Genomic DNA, 15954 nt, shown 5'->3' with positions numbered 1-15954 from the left:
ACACAAAGACTGATAGTCATGTGCAAAAGACAAGTGGCACACAAGAAACACACAAGTAATATTTTAAGTAAATAAATAATACTGAAGATACAAGTTGTAGGGTGTTTGAAAATGAGACTATAGATTCAGTATTGAATAGCTAGGAAGAATGCACTGTACTTTTTTTAAATAAACTGAATGTGATTGTAATATATTTTAACACATTTTTCATAGCCCTGTTTTCTTTTAAAAAAAAGAGAAATAAAATTAATTAAGTCAATTATTTGAAACCAAACTCTAGTTAATGCTAAGAGATTAATTACACAGCACATCAAAAATGCTTGAAATTAATTGTTATAGAGAACTGAACAGGCTGCTACATTTGATGCTGACCTTATTCAAAGATCTGATGTTCTCTCTGATAGGAAACTGCTTCTTTAGTTATGACCCAAATTCATTATTTGCTGCAGTGAAGGATACAAATAACTTCAATCGAATTTATGAATATGAGATATCCAATTTGTATGTTTTTCATTTCTTCTCTGAAGTTACAAGACTTATGGACAGTAAGTTTACTATCCATCTCCAGTTACCTCAAAATTGGCACAAAACACTATGATCTGATAAACGTGCATCCATGATATTCAAAGTCACACAGAGATTAAATATGGACACAAGCACTTTGACCCAAAGTCTACACCAAATGTGAGTTTCCATTTTTACACCAATTCGAACAAGGAACATCGAATAGTACAACACAGGAATAACCTTTTGTCCATGATATAGTGCCAAACAAATTAAATTAATAACACCTGATTAAAATAATCCCTTCTGCCTGCACCTGGTCCAAATCCCTCCATTCACTGCATTGTCAAATACCTAAGAGCCTCTTAAACACTTCTATTGTATCTGCCTCATCACCAGCTCTGGCAGTACACTGCTCCCATCCGGTCTCCACTTGGCTTCCACTGCTCCAGAGAAAATAAACACCAGAAAATCTCCAGCTGCTGGAAACCCAGTCCTGATGAAGGGTCTCGACACGAAACATCCGAGTGTTTACTCTTTTCCATAGATGTTGCCTGACCTGCTGAGTTCCTCCAGCATTGTGCGTGTTGCTCCAGAGAAAATAACCCTAGGTTCTCTAACTCCTCTCTACAGCACATACGCTTTAATCCAGACAACATCCTAGTAAACCATTCCTTATTCTGCCCCAAATTCTACTCACCCTCATATCAGAAACAAATTTACAGTGGACAGTGAACCTACTGGCCAACACACTTTTGGGTGGGAAGAAACCAGAGCACACAGAAAACCCAATCAGTCACATGCAAACTCCACACATAGCACCTGAGGTCAGATTGAATCTGGAGCTAAGAGGCAGCAACTCTACATGCTGCATGACTGCGCCAAAGCTACAGGAGACTTGCGTCTAAAGAAGATGTTTCTGAAGTGTTTTATAGCGGATGAATTTTTAAAGTATAAGCACCATAATATATATCAGAGGTCTCTCAGAACATGTCTTAAAAACTAGACCATGAACTTTCAACTGAAAATCAAAATACTGCAGACTTAAGAAGTTACAAGTAAAATAGAAAACACTCTCTGGACAATTGACCCAATCCATTAGTCATTTTTGCCTTTTCATGTCCTGACCTTCCAAGCATTTCCAGCATTTTCCTTTTCATACCATTTCAGTAATGTGACTAAAGGATAAATTTTGGCCAAGAAACAGCATCAGAGGAAAATGAACAGTTCAGATGAAGTTTGTTGTCCTACAAGATCGAACGTCCATTTCCCTCCACAGATGCTGTCTGACCTGCTGAGTTCTTTCGATTGTGCTTTTGTATTGCTCCAAAGTCCAGCATCAGATCCCCAGCTAAACAGTGCCAGAGTTTTTTTTAAATAAAACAAAGTCATCAGACTTTAATTTAATATGTCATCTTCTGGGACTATTATGGTTTTTGAAGACCTTTAGTAACCAAAGTGAGACAACTGCACAATAGCTGACATCTAATGATGTTATCTAAAGGATTAACTTGGATTTTCTCAGATTCCAAAGAGGAAGACTATGCCTACAATGTTAATAGTCCAGTTGTAGCTATTCATATAACTCTGTTCATAATCCAAGAGCTGCATGAATGTTATTTTTTCCCCAAAAACAATAAAAAAATTTCCCATGACTTTGCTTATACCTCCCCTCATTGCCGTTCTTTCGTTCCAACTCCCCAGCCAGTTTTCACTTGCTTACTCGTTTCTGGCACTTTCAGAAGAAAAATCGGATTTACTGAACCTTTAAGCCAGTTTTAAGCCAGGAAGAAGCGATCAGCACTTCAGATGAAATTCTTTGCAAAGGTCATCACAAGAAGAATGAAACAATAAGGCAGCACTGGCTCAAATCTGAAGACAACATTGCTTGTAAATAATGGAACAAAATACTCACCTTTTATCAGCAGCTCAAATGAAAACTACTGCCAGTGCTGTATCATCATAATGCACAGAAACAGCTTCTTTAGCCCACTAAGTCTACAAAGTTCAAAGCTCATCCATTTACACTAATATTGCATTAAATGTAAATTACGACAAGAGGATAAATGAGGTATAGGCTGAGAGGTAAAATCCTTTCTTTGCTGTCTACTACTTACTAAACAGCATATATTTCAAAACCAACCAATTAGATGATTGAAGGGATGACATACAGTAATTTTTTGACCAACTCTTCTCTCCGTTTACTTGAATTAGAAATAGCATATAAAAAAATGAGCTTCACTGAATAGGTGACAAAGTCAATTAATGTACTATTGTAGGTCAGATAAGTTACACATTATGGTTCAACTATATCCACCCTTCCAATTAGATCTTTAAACAGATCTTTAAAAAAAATTGCCCAATAAAATTTATCTTTCATAAAAATCAGACTAACTCTCCTTAATTGTATTGTCTGACTGACCTCTTTGGCTAACTGACCTACAATTCCTCATTCCATGCACCTTCCTTTCTTTTGGAGACTTGTATTTTTCCAAATCGCTTTGCCTCTTTCAGGATCTAGAGAACGTTGGTTGATTACCATTGCATCCACCATCTCTACAGCCACTTGCTTTAAGGCCTAATTACACAGGCTATCAGATCCAGGGGAGTTGTCAGCCTTAAATATAATTAGCTGGCCTGGGATTTGTTAATACTCACAAAAAGTAGGTCAAATATTAATTGCATTAAGTGAAATTTTAGAGTAAAATAGAGTCCAGTAGCTCCAGGGAAATGCACAGGCTCTCTGAAACATATGAATTATTTTTTTAAAGTTTACTATCAAACTTTCAGATTATTCTTACTCCAATTCAATCAATAATGAAGCACACTGAGGCTTCAAGTAAAAATCTCACCAATGGGTTGTTCAGTGGCTTGGCAGCAAGTCACCGTCAGTATACAAAGGAATAATAATGTGTGCAGAAACAGGCCATCAAACCATTCAAATCTACACTAGTATTTCACTCCATATTGGGCCAGTGAATACAGTGAAAAATTAGCGCGTCTTGCAGAACTGAAGTTAGAATTGATAAATAAAAGCTGAAACTTAGAATGAGGGGAGATCACAATGAAAAAATATTCAAAGATAAAGACAATATAGATGATAAAAGGCTATATCATCTGGCTGGAGTCAAAACTCCAGACGATCCAGTCCCTCCTCTCAGTCAAACAGTCCAACCCACATACTAATCTGGTGAACTTCCTCTGCAACCACTCCAGTACATCCTTCCTCAAGTGTGATGATGATTAGAATGTCTAATATTTTATAGAATTGTACCATGATCTCAATAGGCCCTACTCATTGATTCTCCATTTAATTTAAATAGTTTACAAAAAAGCATTAAAAGATTTAGTAATACCTACAAGCAGCAAGGCTGTTGTTTGAGAAGTTGTTTATTATTGTCATGGGCATACATTCTCAGGGTATAAATGCCAAGAAATTTCACCGTTTTTCAGCAGCAGCATAGTACATAACAAACATATCATAAATTATACGCAACTTACAAAGTAAGTTGTAGCACGGTAACGTAATGGCGAGTACAATGTTTTACTATGGCAGGGACCTCAGTCTAGATGGACCAAAGGGCCCATTTCTGTGCTGTACTTCTATAACCGACTCTATACCTACTTTTCCATCATGTTAGTTTTGATGATTTGCTGCATCTCATCACATCCAACACGACAGTACTTGCTAGGTTACACCTGCTAAGTATATACCGCGTATTCATTAAGTAAATGACATAGAATTTACAACACAGAAAGATGATATTTGTCTATCTAATGTCTATATTATGTCTGTAATGTCTATATGCTAGATTTATTGCTTCAAACACAAGCTTACATCTTGGAGGCACATCTTAGAAAGGCAGACTCTTTAAAGCCAGCACTATGCATGATAAATTGCAAAACAATATTTTACTTGTCTCCTGGGGAGGCCACTTGGGTTCTACTTCACTGTACCTGTGCAAGGATACAGTACTGGAGAACTGTGTATCACTGACTATAATTTCCAAACAGAAGCTGTCTTGCATATGAAAAAAATATAAAATACTCGGCAGTTGTGCAGTATATATTGACAATGGATCTAACATTTCATCACAACTGGGAAAAGTTAGAACAGAAGAGTAACTCACACAAAATGTTGCAGTAACTCAGCAGGTTAGGCAGCAATCACAAAGAGGTATAAATAACCAACGTTTCAGGCAATGACCCTTCATCAAGGGAAGAAGCCCGAATAAGAAAGTGGGGGGGGGGGGGGTGAGGGGAAGAAGTACAAGCTAGAAGGTGATAGGCCAAACCAGGTGAATGGAAAGTAGGTGGATGGGGGAGGGGTTGAAATGAGAAGTTTATAGAATGAACTCTGTTTAAGATTGTTTGAAGTATATAGATCCCATTTTCACCTGTTACTTTATAGCTAGTGAGTTCATCGGCCTAAACAAGGTTTCAGACTCATCAATCTGGTGGCTTTCTGAAAGTTTCATGCCCATAACAATAGCTGCAATGTTAAATTTGAATCCATCATCTTAGAAGGATATGGGCACTGCAGTCATAATGCATGACTAACAAGCTTTGAAAGTTAATGGAGTTAAAGTTCAAAGTACATTATTAAAGTATGTATAAATTATACTAACTGTAGCAACTGACGATCTATGAAGGAACTAAAAGTTGAAAGTAAATTTATTATCAAAGTACATGTATGTTACTATATACAACCCCAAGATTCGCTTTTGAGCAGGCATACTAAGTAAATCCAGTAAGCATGATAGAATCAATGAAAGACTGCACCCAACATGGCAGACAACCAGTATGCAAAAGACCACAAATTGTGCAAATATAAATGGGAAATAAATAAATAAGCAAGCCAGCAATAAATAACAAGAACATGAGATGAAGAGTCTTGAAACTGAGTCCATAGGTTGTGGGAACAGTACAGTAATGGGGCAAATGAAGTTGAGTGAAGTTACCCCTCAGGTTCAAGATGGCTGAGGGGTAATAACTATCCTAAACCTGGTGGTGAGAGTCCTGAGGTTCCTGCACCTTCTTGATAGCAGCAGTAAGAAGAAAGTAGCATTTATGGGCGGGGGGGGGTGGGGGAGAGGAAGGAATTGTTGATGTTTCAGATAAGCCCAAGCCAGCATGGTTTCCTGAAAGGAAGATCCTGCCTGACAACCCTACTGCAATTCTTTGAGGAAATTACAAGCAGGGTAGACAAAAGAGATGCAGTAGACATGGTGTACTTGGATTTTCAGAAGGCCTTTGACAAGGCTGCTTAGCAAGATAAGAGCCCTTGGAATTACACATGGAACATTGGCTGGTCGGGAGAAAACAGAGTGAGAATAAAGGGATCCTATTCAAGCTGGCGGTCAATGATTTGGACTACGGTATTAAGGGATCTGTGGCTAAATTTGCTGATGATAGAAAGATAGGTGGAGGAGTGAGTAGTGTTAAGGAAACAGAGAGCCTGCAGAGAGACTTAGATAGTTTAAGGAAATGGGCAAAGAAGCGGCAAATCAAATACAATGTCGGAAAAGGTGTACGGTCATGCACTTTGGTGGAAGAAATAAATGGGCAGACTATTATTTAGATGGGGAGAGAATTCAAAATGCAGAGATGCAAAGAAACTTGGGAGCCCTTGTGCAAGATACCCTAAAGGTTAACCTCCAGGTTGAGTTGGTTGTGAAGAAAGGGAATGCAATGTTGGCATTCATTTCTAGAGGTATAGAGTATAAGAGCCGGGATGGGATGTTGAGGCTCTTTAAGGCACTCATGAGACCACACTTGGAGTATTGTGTGCAGTTTTGGGCTCCTTATTTTAGAAAGGATATAATGACATTGGAGAGGGTTCATGAGTATGATTGCAGGAATGAGAGGGTTACTGTATGAGGAACATCTGGCAGCTCTTGGGCTGTATTCCCTGGAGTTTAGGAGAATGAGGGGGGATCTCACAGAAACATTCCAAATGTTAAAAGGCCTGAACAGATTAGATATGGCAAAGATATTTCCCATGGTAGGGGATTCTCGGACAAGAGGGCATGACTTCAGGATTGAAGGATGTCCTTTTAGAACTGAGATGTGGAGAAACTACTTTAGTCAGAGGGTAGTAAATCTGTGGAATTTGTTGCCATGAGCAACTGTGGAGGCCAAGTCATTGGGCATATTTAAGGCAGAGATAGATAGGTTCTTGATTAGCCAGGGCAACAAAGGGCATGGGGTGAAAGCAGGGGAGTGGGGATGACTGGATGAAGTGGATCAGCCCATGATTGAATGGCGGAGCAGACTCGATGGGCCAAATGGCCTACTTCTGCTCCTAAATCTTATGGTCTTTTATTGATGGAGACCTTCAACCCAATCTCACAGCTACTGCTCAACCCATCAAGTTCCTCCAGCAAATTGATTTTTTTTTTACCAGCACCTGCAGCCTCTGTACTTCAATGGTATGCTTCAAGCTGAGAAGGGTCTTGGCCCTGAAAATCAAGTGTTCCTTCCTCTCCATAAATGCTGCCTGACCTGCTGAGTTCCTCCAGTAATTTTTGTACGATACTAAAGATGTCTCTCTTTGCCATGTATACTGTTACTGTTTTTTTTGTTGCATTCATGAAGCAGTGCTGTTTCAAAGGTTTTTAGGTAAGCACATGAAGGGGAGTGAAAGAATAGGGATCATGTACAGGCAGAAGGGATTTAGTTTAATTTGGTATAGTGTTCGGTACAGATATTGAGGGCCAAAGGGCCCCTTCCTGTGTTTTACTATCCTAAGTTCAGCGAGAACCTCAGAGTTAAATGAACAAACAGTGTGTTTCTGTGCCATGATTCTCAAAAGAAAATGACATCCACAAGTCAGAACATCAAACAACTACGTAATTAGCACAATTCTTTAAATAGTTGCAAGTGGATATTTTTCCAGACAAATAATTGATGTTAATTACATTTTTGCCTACTCTTTCAATTTGATATGATGAGGTACCCATGGTGTTGACTCTTACTTCACCACAAGTTTATGCCAATGCAAAGGCATATAATAATAATGCATTAAACATACCTAAGAATTTTATCTTAATTTCAAAGCAAAAAAAAGTGCAGATGCTGCGAATCTCAAATTAGTAACAGAAAATCCTGGAAATAATCAGAAGGTCAGGCAGCAACTGAAGATGGGATCTCTCAAGAGGAACTGTGTAAAGAAAATAAATGAGGGCAGAAAAGAAAAAGAAATGTTTAATTTATTTAATTTAGAGATACAGCATGTAACAGTCCCTTCTGGCTCAACAAGCCACACCACCCATCAACCGACCGATTTAACCCTAGCCTAATCACAGGACAATTTACAATGACCAATTAACCTTTGGACTTTCGGAGGAAACCAGAGCATCCAGAGGAAATTCACGCTGTCATGGGACAGATACACAAACTTCTTACAGATGGTGCCAGAATTGAACTTCAACAACACTGAGCTGTGATAGCATCATGCCAACCACCACAGTACAGGTTTCCCCCGCTATCCGAAGGTAGAGCGTTACTATGAAACGGTTCGTAAGCCGGAATGTCGTAAAGTGAAGAAGCAATTACCATTTATTTATATGGGAAAATTTTGTGAGTGTTCGCAGACCCAAAAATAACCGACCAAGTCATGCCAAATAACACATAAAACCTAAAATAACAGTAACATATAGTAAAAGCAGGAATGATATGATAAATACACAGCTTATATAAAGGAGAAATACTTTTCCACAATCATTGCCTGAACTGTTCTCCGTAGCGAAAATCTCACACAAGCGCTCTCGGCAGAAACACACACAAGCGCCGTTGGCATAAACACAGCGCAAGCGCTCTCCAGTAACCTTTAAGCCATGAAGCTGCCAAATCATACCGAATAACATGTAAAAATACACAGCCGATATAAAGTAGAAATAATGTATGTACAGTGTAGTATCACTTACAGGAATCGGCAGGACAGCTTGCCAAGCCCACTGATGATGGTGTGTTAGACTGAGTCGTCGGAGTTTGGGGTGGTGCAGTGGCCCCCACCCTCCGGGCAGCGAACCGATACCGATTCGCGGAGAATGCAGCGGTAGCCGGGAGGCACCCAGCACATCTTTAAGAAAAAAGCTGAAACAAACATGCTAATTGATTAGGTGCCACCCGGCACGTAATTGTCGGCCCAGGTCAGAGGGGATTGCCGATTGCATTAGGTCTTTCGTAACAGTGAGGTTTCGTAAAGCGAACGTTCGAAAAGCGGGGGGACACCTGTACTGTGGTGCCCCTCTGGAGGGATTGCAAAACAAACCAAACATGAATAAGAATTCAACAAAAATAAGCAGTTCAACCAAAAAGAATCTAAGCTGTCTTTTAAATTCATGTGCCACTTTCACTATCTCTTTCCATTTCATAAACCACTTATCAACACCACGTTATGCCTGCTCCATTTATGGAACACACTCTTTCAACATGAGAGCACTGAATTGACTATGCCTATAATACAAAGTAATTATAATACCAGCAATTCACCACAGAATGGCACCCAGAAGTAAATCTAACAATTTCTAGTAAAAAAAAAGTATAATTTGCAACTCAAATCCTACAAGAATTCTGAACAGTACCAGTTACTCAGTGTACTTACAAACAGACCTTTCAGCCACAATGTTGTGCCAAACTAATGTCATCTAATTAAACAAACCCCTTCTGCCTGCACATTGCTCATGTTGCTCCATTCTCCATTTATATGCCTATCTAAGAGCTTCTTCAACACCCCTATCGTATCTGCAAACTACCCCCACTGGCAGCATATTCCAGGCACCCACCACCCTTGTATTTAAAAAAAAACTTCTCCTGTACATCTCCTTTAAACGTCCTTCTCACCTTAGACGCACACTCTCTATTATTAGACATTTCAACTGTGGGAAAAAGATACCAGCTTGTCTACTCTATCTACGCCTTTCATAATCTTATAACTTTCTACTAGGTCTGCCTCTCAACCTCCACTGATCCAAAGAAAAAAACCCTTCCTCAACATCAAAGTAGAGTTTATTGTCAAGCAACACACATCAAAGTTGCTGGTGAACGCAGCAGGCCAGGCAGCATCTGTCGGAAGAGGTGCAGTCGACGTTTCAGGCCGAGACCAATCTCGGCCTGAAACGTCGACTGCACCTCTTCCGACAGATGCTGCCTGGCCTGCTGCGTTCACCAGCAACTTTGATGTGTGTTGCTTGAATTTCCAGCATCTGCAGAATTCCTGTTGTTTAGAGTTTATTGTCAAATGTGCAAGTATGTGCATGCACAGGTCCAATGAAAAAGTTTTTTTTGCAGCAGTATCACAGTATCGTTGATGCAAACAATGCATTTCGCTGTATGTTACAATGTACATGTGACAAATGAAATTAATCTTAAGATACTCCCAAAGGTGGGAAGGTATCATAGCATCACATAAACAGCATTCACAAGTTAAATTATGTTAAAATATAACCTAAACATTCTGCATAATTTTACAAGAAAGAATATAATTGGAACAAAAAAAAAGATTCCACTCCAGTGCAAAGTGGTCATAATGTTGCAATACTGACATAATGATTAGGGCTTTGCAGTTTGGTTCAAGAACTGAACGGTTGAAGGGAAGTAGCTATTTTTTTTTAGGCCCGTGATGTGGCACTTCAGACTTCTGTATCTCTTGCTCAATTGTAGCTATGAGCAAATTGCATTGCCTGGATGCTGGTAATCTTTAATGATAAACATTGTCTTTTTGAGGCAACGCCTTATTTATCAGTGGCACGGTAGCATAGCAGCTAGTTTGACACTTTACGGCACCAGGAATCATTGTTCAGTTCCCATTCTGTAACAAGTCTGTACATTCACTCTGTGACCAAATGGGTTTCCTCCAGATGCTCTGGTTTCCTGCCACATTCCAAAGATGTAGAGGAGAGGGGGAGAAATTGCCAGAAGTTAGAGAAATTGACGTTCATACCATCAGGGGGCTCCTCAGGTAGAATATGAATATGAAGTGCTGGTCCTCCACCCTAAAGTGGTGTCATTGTGGCAGTAAAGGAAGCTGTGGACTGACATATCAAAATGGGAATGGGGATTGGAATCAAAATGGGTGGCCACTGGGAAACCCTGCTTGATTTCTCTAACTTTCTGTAATGTCTCCCCACCTCCCCCTTCTCCCTTTTTCCATTTCCTATTCTGGTTCCCTTCTTACCTCTTCTCCTCATCTGCCTATTACCTCCCTCTGGTGCCCCTCCTTCTTCCCTTTCTCGTATAGTCCACTCTCCTCTCCCATCAGATTCGTTCTTCAGCCTTTTATCTTTTCCACCAATCCCCTCCCAGCTTCTTAATTTATCCCCTCCCCTACCAGTCAGTTCCCCCCTCACCTATCACCTGCCAGCTTGTACTCCTTCCCATCCCCCAACATCATATACTAGTTTCTTTCCCCCTTCCTTTTCAGTTTTGATGAAGGGTCTCGGCCCAAAACATTAACTGTTTATCCTCTCCACAGATATTGTCTTACCTATCAAGTTACGCCAGCTTTTGGAGTGGAATTAGTCTACTACATGATATTGTTTAAGTTATGTTGGCTCTGCTCCAAAATCAAGATTACCTAATCTCAGTCATCAAATTACAATATACAGACTATCCTCACATGAACTCAAGAGACCAAGTTCCAAATACAATGTTGGTCCTTCCACTAAAGAGCCAAAAGATCTTCAAGCAAATAGACCACCACCCTTTAACAATTAAGACCTTTTAAAAAAATCACTTTCCTTCAGTTGATAGCTACATCTCAAGAAAGTAAAACAAACACAATATTTACTATTGCATCCAATATGCAGGACAGTCTTCAGCTTACTAAGGAAAAGCTTGAAGACCAGAACCAAAATGTAGCATTAAGCTCAGTCTATCAAAAGTACATAAAAACTTCAGACTCAAGTGAACAATGAGGCATCTTAAAGCACTGAAGGAATATTTCAAATGTATAACTGCTCTCTCAGACAATTGCTCAGTTTAACGCAGGATTTCGATCTGAAATGCCAACAATCCCTGTGTCAGCATCTTCTCCCACTGAGGATCTGACCACATTCAACTAGCTTTACTAGATGGGCAATACCAGACTTCTCACACAACCACCCCATATCAACTCAGTCATTACAAGTGATTTTCACAGGCGAGAAAAAATGCTTCAAGGATATTCTCAAAGTCTCCTTGGAAAATTAAAGTGCTTTCACATCAGTGTCTGAGGGAAGATTCATTCCTGAAGGCAGTGATGCTTCAACAGGAACACAGAGGTCATCAGCAAACCACAGGAGTATACAACATCCCAAACAACCCATCCTGCCTCCCAATCAAACATCCCCCAGTGACAGCCAAGTTTGTGGTTTCCACAAAAGGATTCTTAAGCCATCATAAGCCATTCTCAGTTGTGGAGTGGAAGCAAGTCAGCCTCAAAGAAAAGTAATAGTATATGACAATATCATAGCAAACATCCATTGGCTCAACTAATGCTTACACCAGACTGATTTTACATAAATAATTTGTCTGCAACTATACTCAAATAACCTTTTCTACAAAAAAAAAGTTGGGTTTAAAATGGTATTTTGCTTTATCTGCTTTTCAAATAAACTGACTGGTTTACCAATCCTCATAGAGGGATCAGCAGTGGAGAGAGTGAGCAGCTTCAAGTTCCTGGGTGTCAGGATCTCTGAGGATCTAACCTGGTCCCAACATATCGATGCAGTCATAAAGAAGGCAAGACAGCCACTATACTTTATTAGGAGTTTGAAGGGATTTAGCATGTCAACAAATACACTCAAAAACTTCTACAGTTGTACCATGGAGAGCATTCTGACATGCCGCATCACTGTCTGGTATGGAGGGGCTACTGCACAGGACTGAAAACAGCTGCAGAAGGTTGTAAATCTAGTCAGCTCCATCTTGGATATTAGCCTACAAAGTACCCAGGACATCTTCAGGGAGCGGTGTCTCAGAAAGGCAGCATCCATTACTAAGGGCTTCTAGTACCCACGGCATGCCCTTTTCTCACTGTTACCATCAGGTAGGAGGTACAGAAGCCTGAAGGCGCACACTCAGTGATTCAGGAATAGCTTCTTCCCCTCTGCCATCCGATTCCTAAGTGGACATTGAATCTTTAGACACTACCTCACTTTTTAAAAAAATATACAGTATTTCTGTTTTTCGCACATTTTTTGTAATCTATTCAATATACACAATTGATTTACTTGTTTATTTATTATTATTTTTATTTTACATTTTTTTCTCTGCTAGATTACGTATTGCATTGAACTGTTGCTGCTAAGTTGACAAATTTCACATCATATGCCGGTGATAATAAACCTGATTCTGATTCTGGTGTACTATAGTTTGCTGAGTCATATCCTGAATCAAACTGATGAGGCAAATCTGTCCGGAACCAAGATGGTATTCTAAAACCTGCTATTTAAAGTATAGAATTGTGCTGCATAGGAAGAGGCCCACTATGTCAAGAACAACCCATGGTGGGCCTCTTCCTATGCAGCACAATTCTATACTAATACCCATCTATATATTAATACCATTTGTTGAATTCTAAAATACTTCTAATACCTTGATCTATACAAGTACTCTTCAAATACCTCTTAAATACCACAATCTCCTCCAGATACCAACTGCTCTTTTTGTGAAAGAAACCCCCAAAACCCCTTCTAAATCTCCTCCCTCTCAGCTTATACTATGCCCTCTACAGTTAGAGATGGGTTTAATGGCCAGAATCTGCTGCGCATGATAGGGAGTGTCTAGAACTATTTTATCTGTCCCCATCATGTCATCTCCCAACATCCTTTGCTGCATTACAACCAGAACCAGTCTAGCCACTCTCTCCTTATCATTTCTAAAGAGATTATCTAGTCAGATGACATCATTGTAAACCTTTTTTGCATTCCTTCTGGTTTAATCACATTCTTCTTGTAATGTAGTAACCCGACTTGAACACAATAATCCACACAAAATGCTGGAGGAACTCAGCAGAATATGCAACATCTATGGAGGGACACCAACAGTCAACCACTTATTTTCCTCCATAAATGCTGCCTAACCTGATTGGCTCCAACATTTTGTGGTTGTTGCTCAAGATTTCCAGTATCTGCAGAATGTCTTGAGACTCACTAATCCAGTGTGGCTCAATTAACATTTTATACAGCTGTGTAACATTACATCCCAACTCTTGTACTCAATGCCTCAGCCAATGAAGGCAAGCATGCCAGAGCCTTTGTCACCACAACAATGCACTTATACCCTCGGTCTCATTACAATAATATTGCCCAGGCTCTGACATTCACTCTGTGTCCTGTCCCACTTTAACTTACCAAAGTTTATCCCTTATTGCCTGAAGTCTAAGTTACTCTCTGGAAGTCTGCCATTTGTAACTATTCTGTTCATTCAGTCAAGAGCAAATGACAGTTAAAATAAATATTAATGCACTCTCGTAGTTTATAAACCATTTTACAAGGAGTTAAGCTTCATCTATTTGTCCCTTTGGGTTTTCCAAATTAGTTAAGTCAAAGGCTATGCAGATACACTGCAGTTGAACTGACTTAGAAAACTCATTTCAAGATTATCAAGTACAGGTAACCCCCATGTTACAACCATTCATTAAGAAAATTTGCCCTCACAGAATTCACTCCCCAAAATTTTAAAGCTCCAGAATAAAATCCATTCAATCTGTGCAAAAATTAATAAACAAAATATTTTTAATCAACTAATTTTTCTTGATGAATGTGCACAAGTTACAGCCTCATATTATGGGAAATTGCCATGTGGACAGTTTTATTTTTATTTATTTAGAGATACAGCATGGAACAGGCCCTTGTGGCTCACAAAGCTACACCACCCAGAAATGCACCCACAGTATAAGCCAAGCCTGATCACAGGACAACTTATAATGATCAATTAATCTACTAACCTGTACATCTTTGGACTGTGGGAAGAAACCAGAGCACCCAAAGAGAAACCCACATGTTCACGGTGAGAACGTAAATTCGTTACAGATGGCATTGGAACTGAACTCTGAACTTCGGAACACCTTGAGTTGTAACAACGCAAACAACAGGAATTCTGCAGATGCTGGAAATTCAAGCAACACACATAAAAGTTGCTGGTGAACGCAGTAGGCCAGGCAGCATCTCTAGGAAGAGGTGCAGTCGATGTTTCAGGCCGAGACCCTTCGCCAGGTCCTGACGAAGGGTCTCGGCCTGAAACGTCGACTGCACCTCTTCCTAGAGATGCTGCCTGGCCTACTGCGTTCACCAGCAACTTTTATGTGTGTTGCTTGAGTTGTAATAATGTCACATTAACCACTACAAAATCCCCATCCAATTAAACATGGCCTGTTCTGATACAATTATGATGCCATTTTATTTCATAACCTCACAAAATTTAAGAAAGCACAATTTTCCAGTTTCTGGAAGCATCAATAGTAAAAAGACAATCCATTTTCTTTGGAAACTAATCATTTGCTGATTTCATCAAATTCTGGTTCAAGTTTAAAATTGGGGTTCTTCTCAAGGCCTCCTCCACCACCCTGGTAATTCCTTCGTCCATATTCTTTTGGTAAGACGATCATAGTTAGGAGGTTAACATCCAAAGATACATATTGTATTAAAAGGACAGGCAGATAGGCACAGAGGGTGGAGTGGCTATGTCAGTAAAAAAAAATTAAATCAAATCCATAGAAAGAGGTGACAGATGATTGTAAGATACAGAATCTTTGTGGGGTAGAGTTAAGGAACTGCATGGGTTAAAAAAAATCTTGATGGGCGTTATCTTCATCATCTAATAATCTAATCTAATGTATAGGCTTCCGAATAGTAGCCAGGATGTGGAATACAAATTACAACAGGAAATAGAAACAACATGTAAAAAGGGCAATGTTACAATATGATGAAGGATTTCAATATGCAGGTAGACTGGCAAGATCCCAGAGGATCCCAAGAGAAAGAATTTGTAGAATATCTACAAGATGGCTCTTAGAGCAGTTTGTGGTTGAGCCCACTAGGAGAAAGGCAATCCTGGACTGAGTGTTGTATAATGAACCTGATTTGATTAGGGAGCTTAAGGTAATGGAGCTCTGAGGAGATGATCAAAATATGATAGAATTCACCCTGCAGTTTGAAAAGGAAAAGATAATGTCAGATGTATCAGTATTCCATTCTTGTAAAGGGAATTATAAAGGCATGAGAGAGGAGCTGGCCAAAGTTGATTGGAAGGGGACAATAGCAGGGATGACAACAGAACAGCAATGGCTAAAGTTTCTAGCACAAATTCAGAAGACACATGATACATCCCAAAGATGAAGTAGTCTTCTGAAGGGAGGATGAGGCAACCATGGCTGAGAAGGGAAGTTGAAGTTAGAGGATTACAAAGCTTTTAAAAACCAAACGGGGCAACTAAAGAGCCATTAAGAGAGAAAAGATGAAACAT

The 15954-nt window shown here is 39.6% G+C and overlaps 1 protein-coding gene across 7 annotated transcripts in view; it reads right to left on the bottom strand.

The window, feature by feature from the left end:
• The window catches only part of clcn3 (chloride channel 3), a 238113-nt gene that overhangs the window by 101563 nt on the left and 120596 nt on the right, over positions 1-15954 (bottom strand). The window lies entirely within an intron of this gene.

This window comes from Mobula birostris, chromosome 5 (genome assembly GCF_030028105.1).
Source record: "Mobula birostris isolate sMobBir1 chromosome 5, sMobBir1.hap1, whole genome shotgun sequence".
NCBI lineage: Eukaryota > Metazoa > Chordata > Chondrichthyes > Myliobatiformes > Myliobatidae > Mobula > Mobula birostris.
This window is presented reverse-complemented; position numbering and strand designations above follow the sequence as displayed.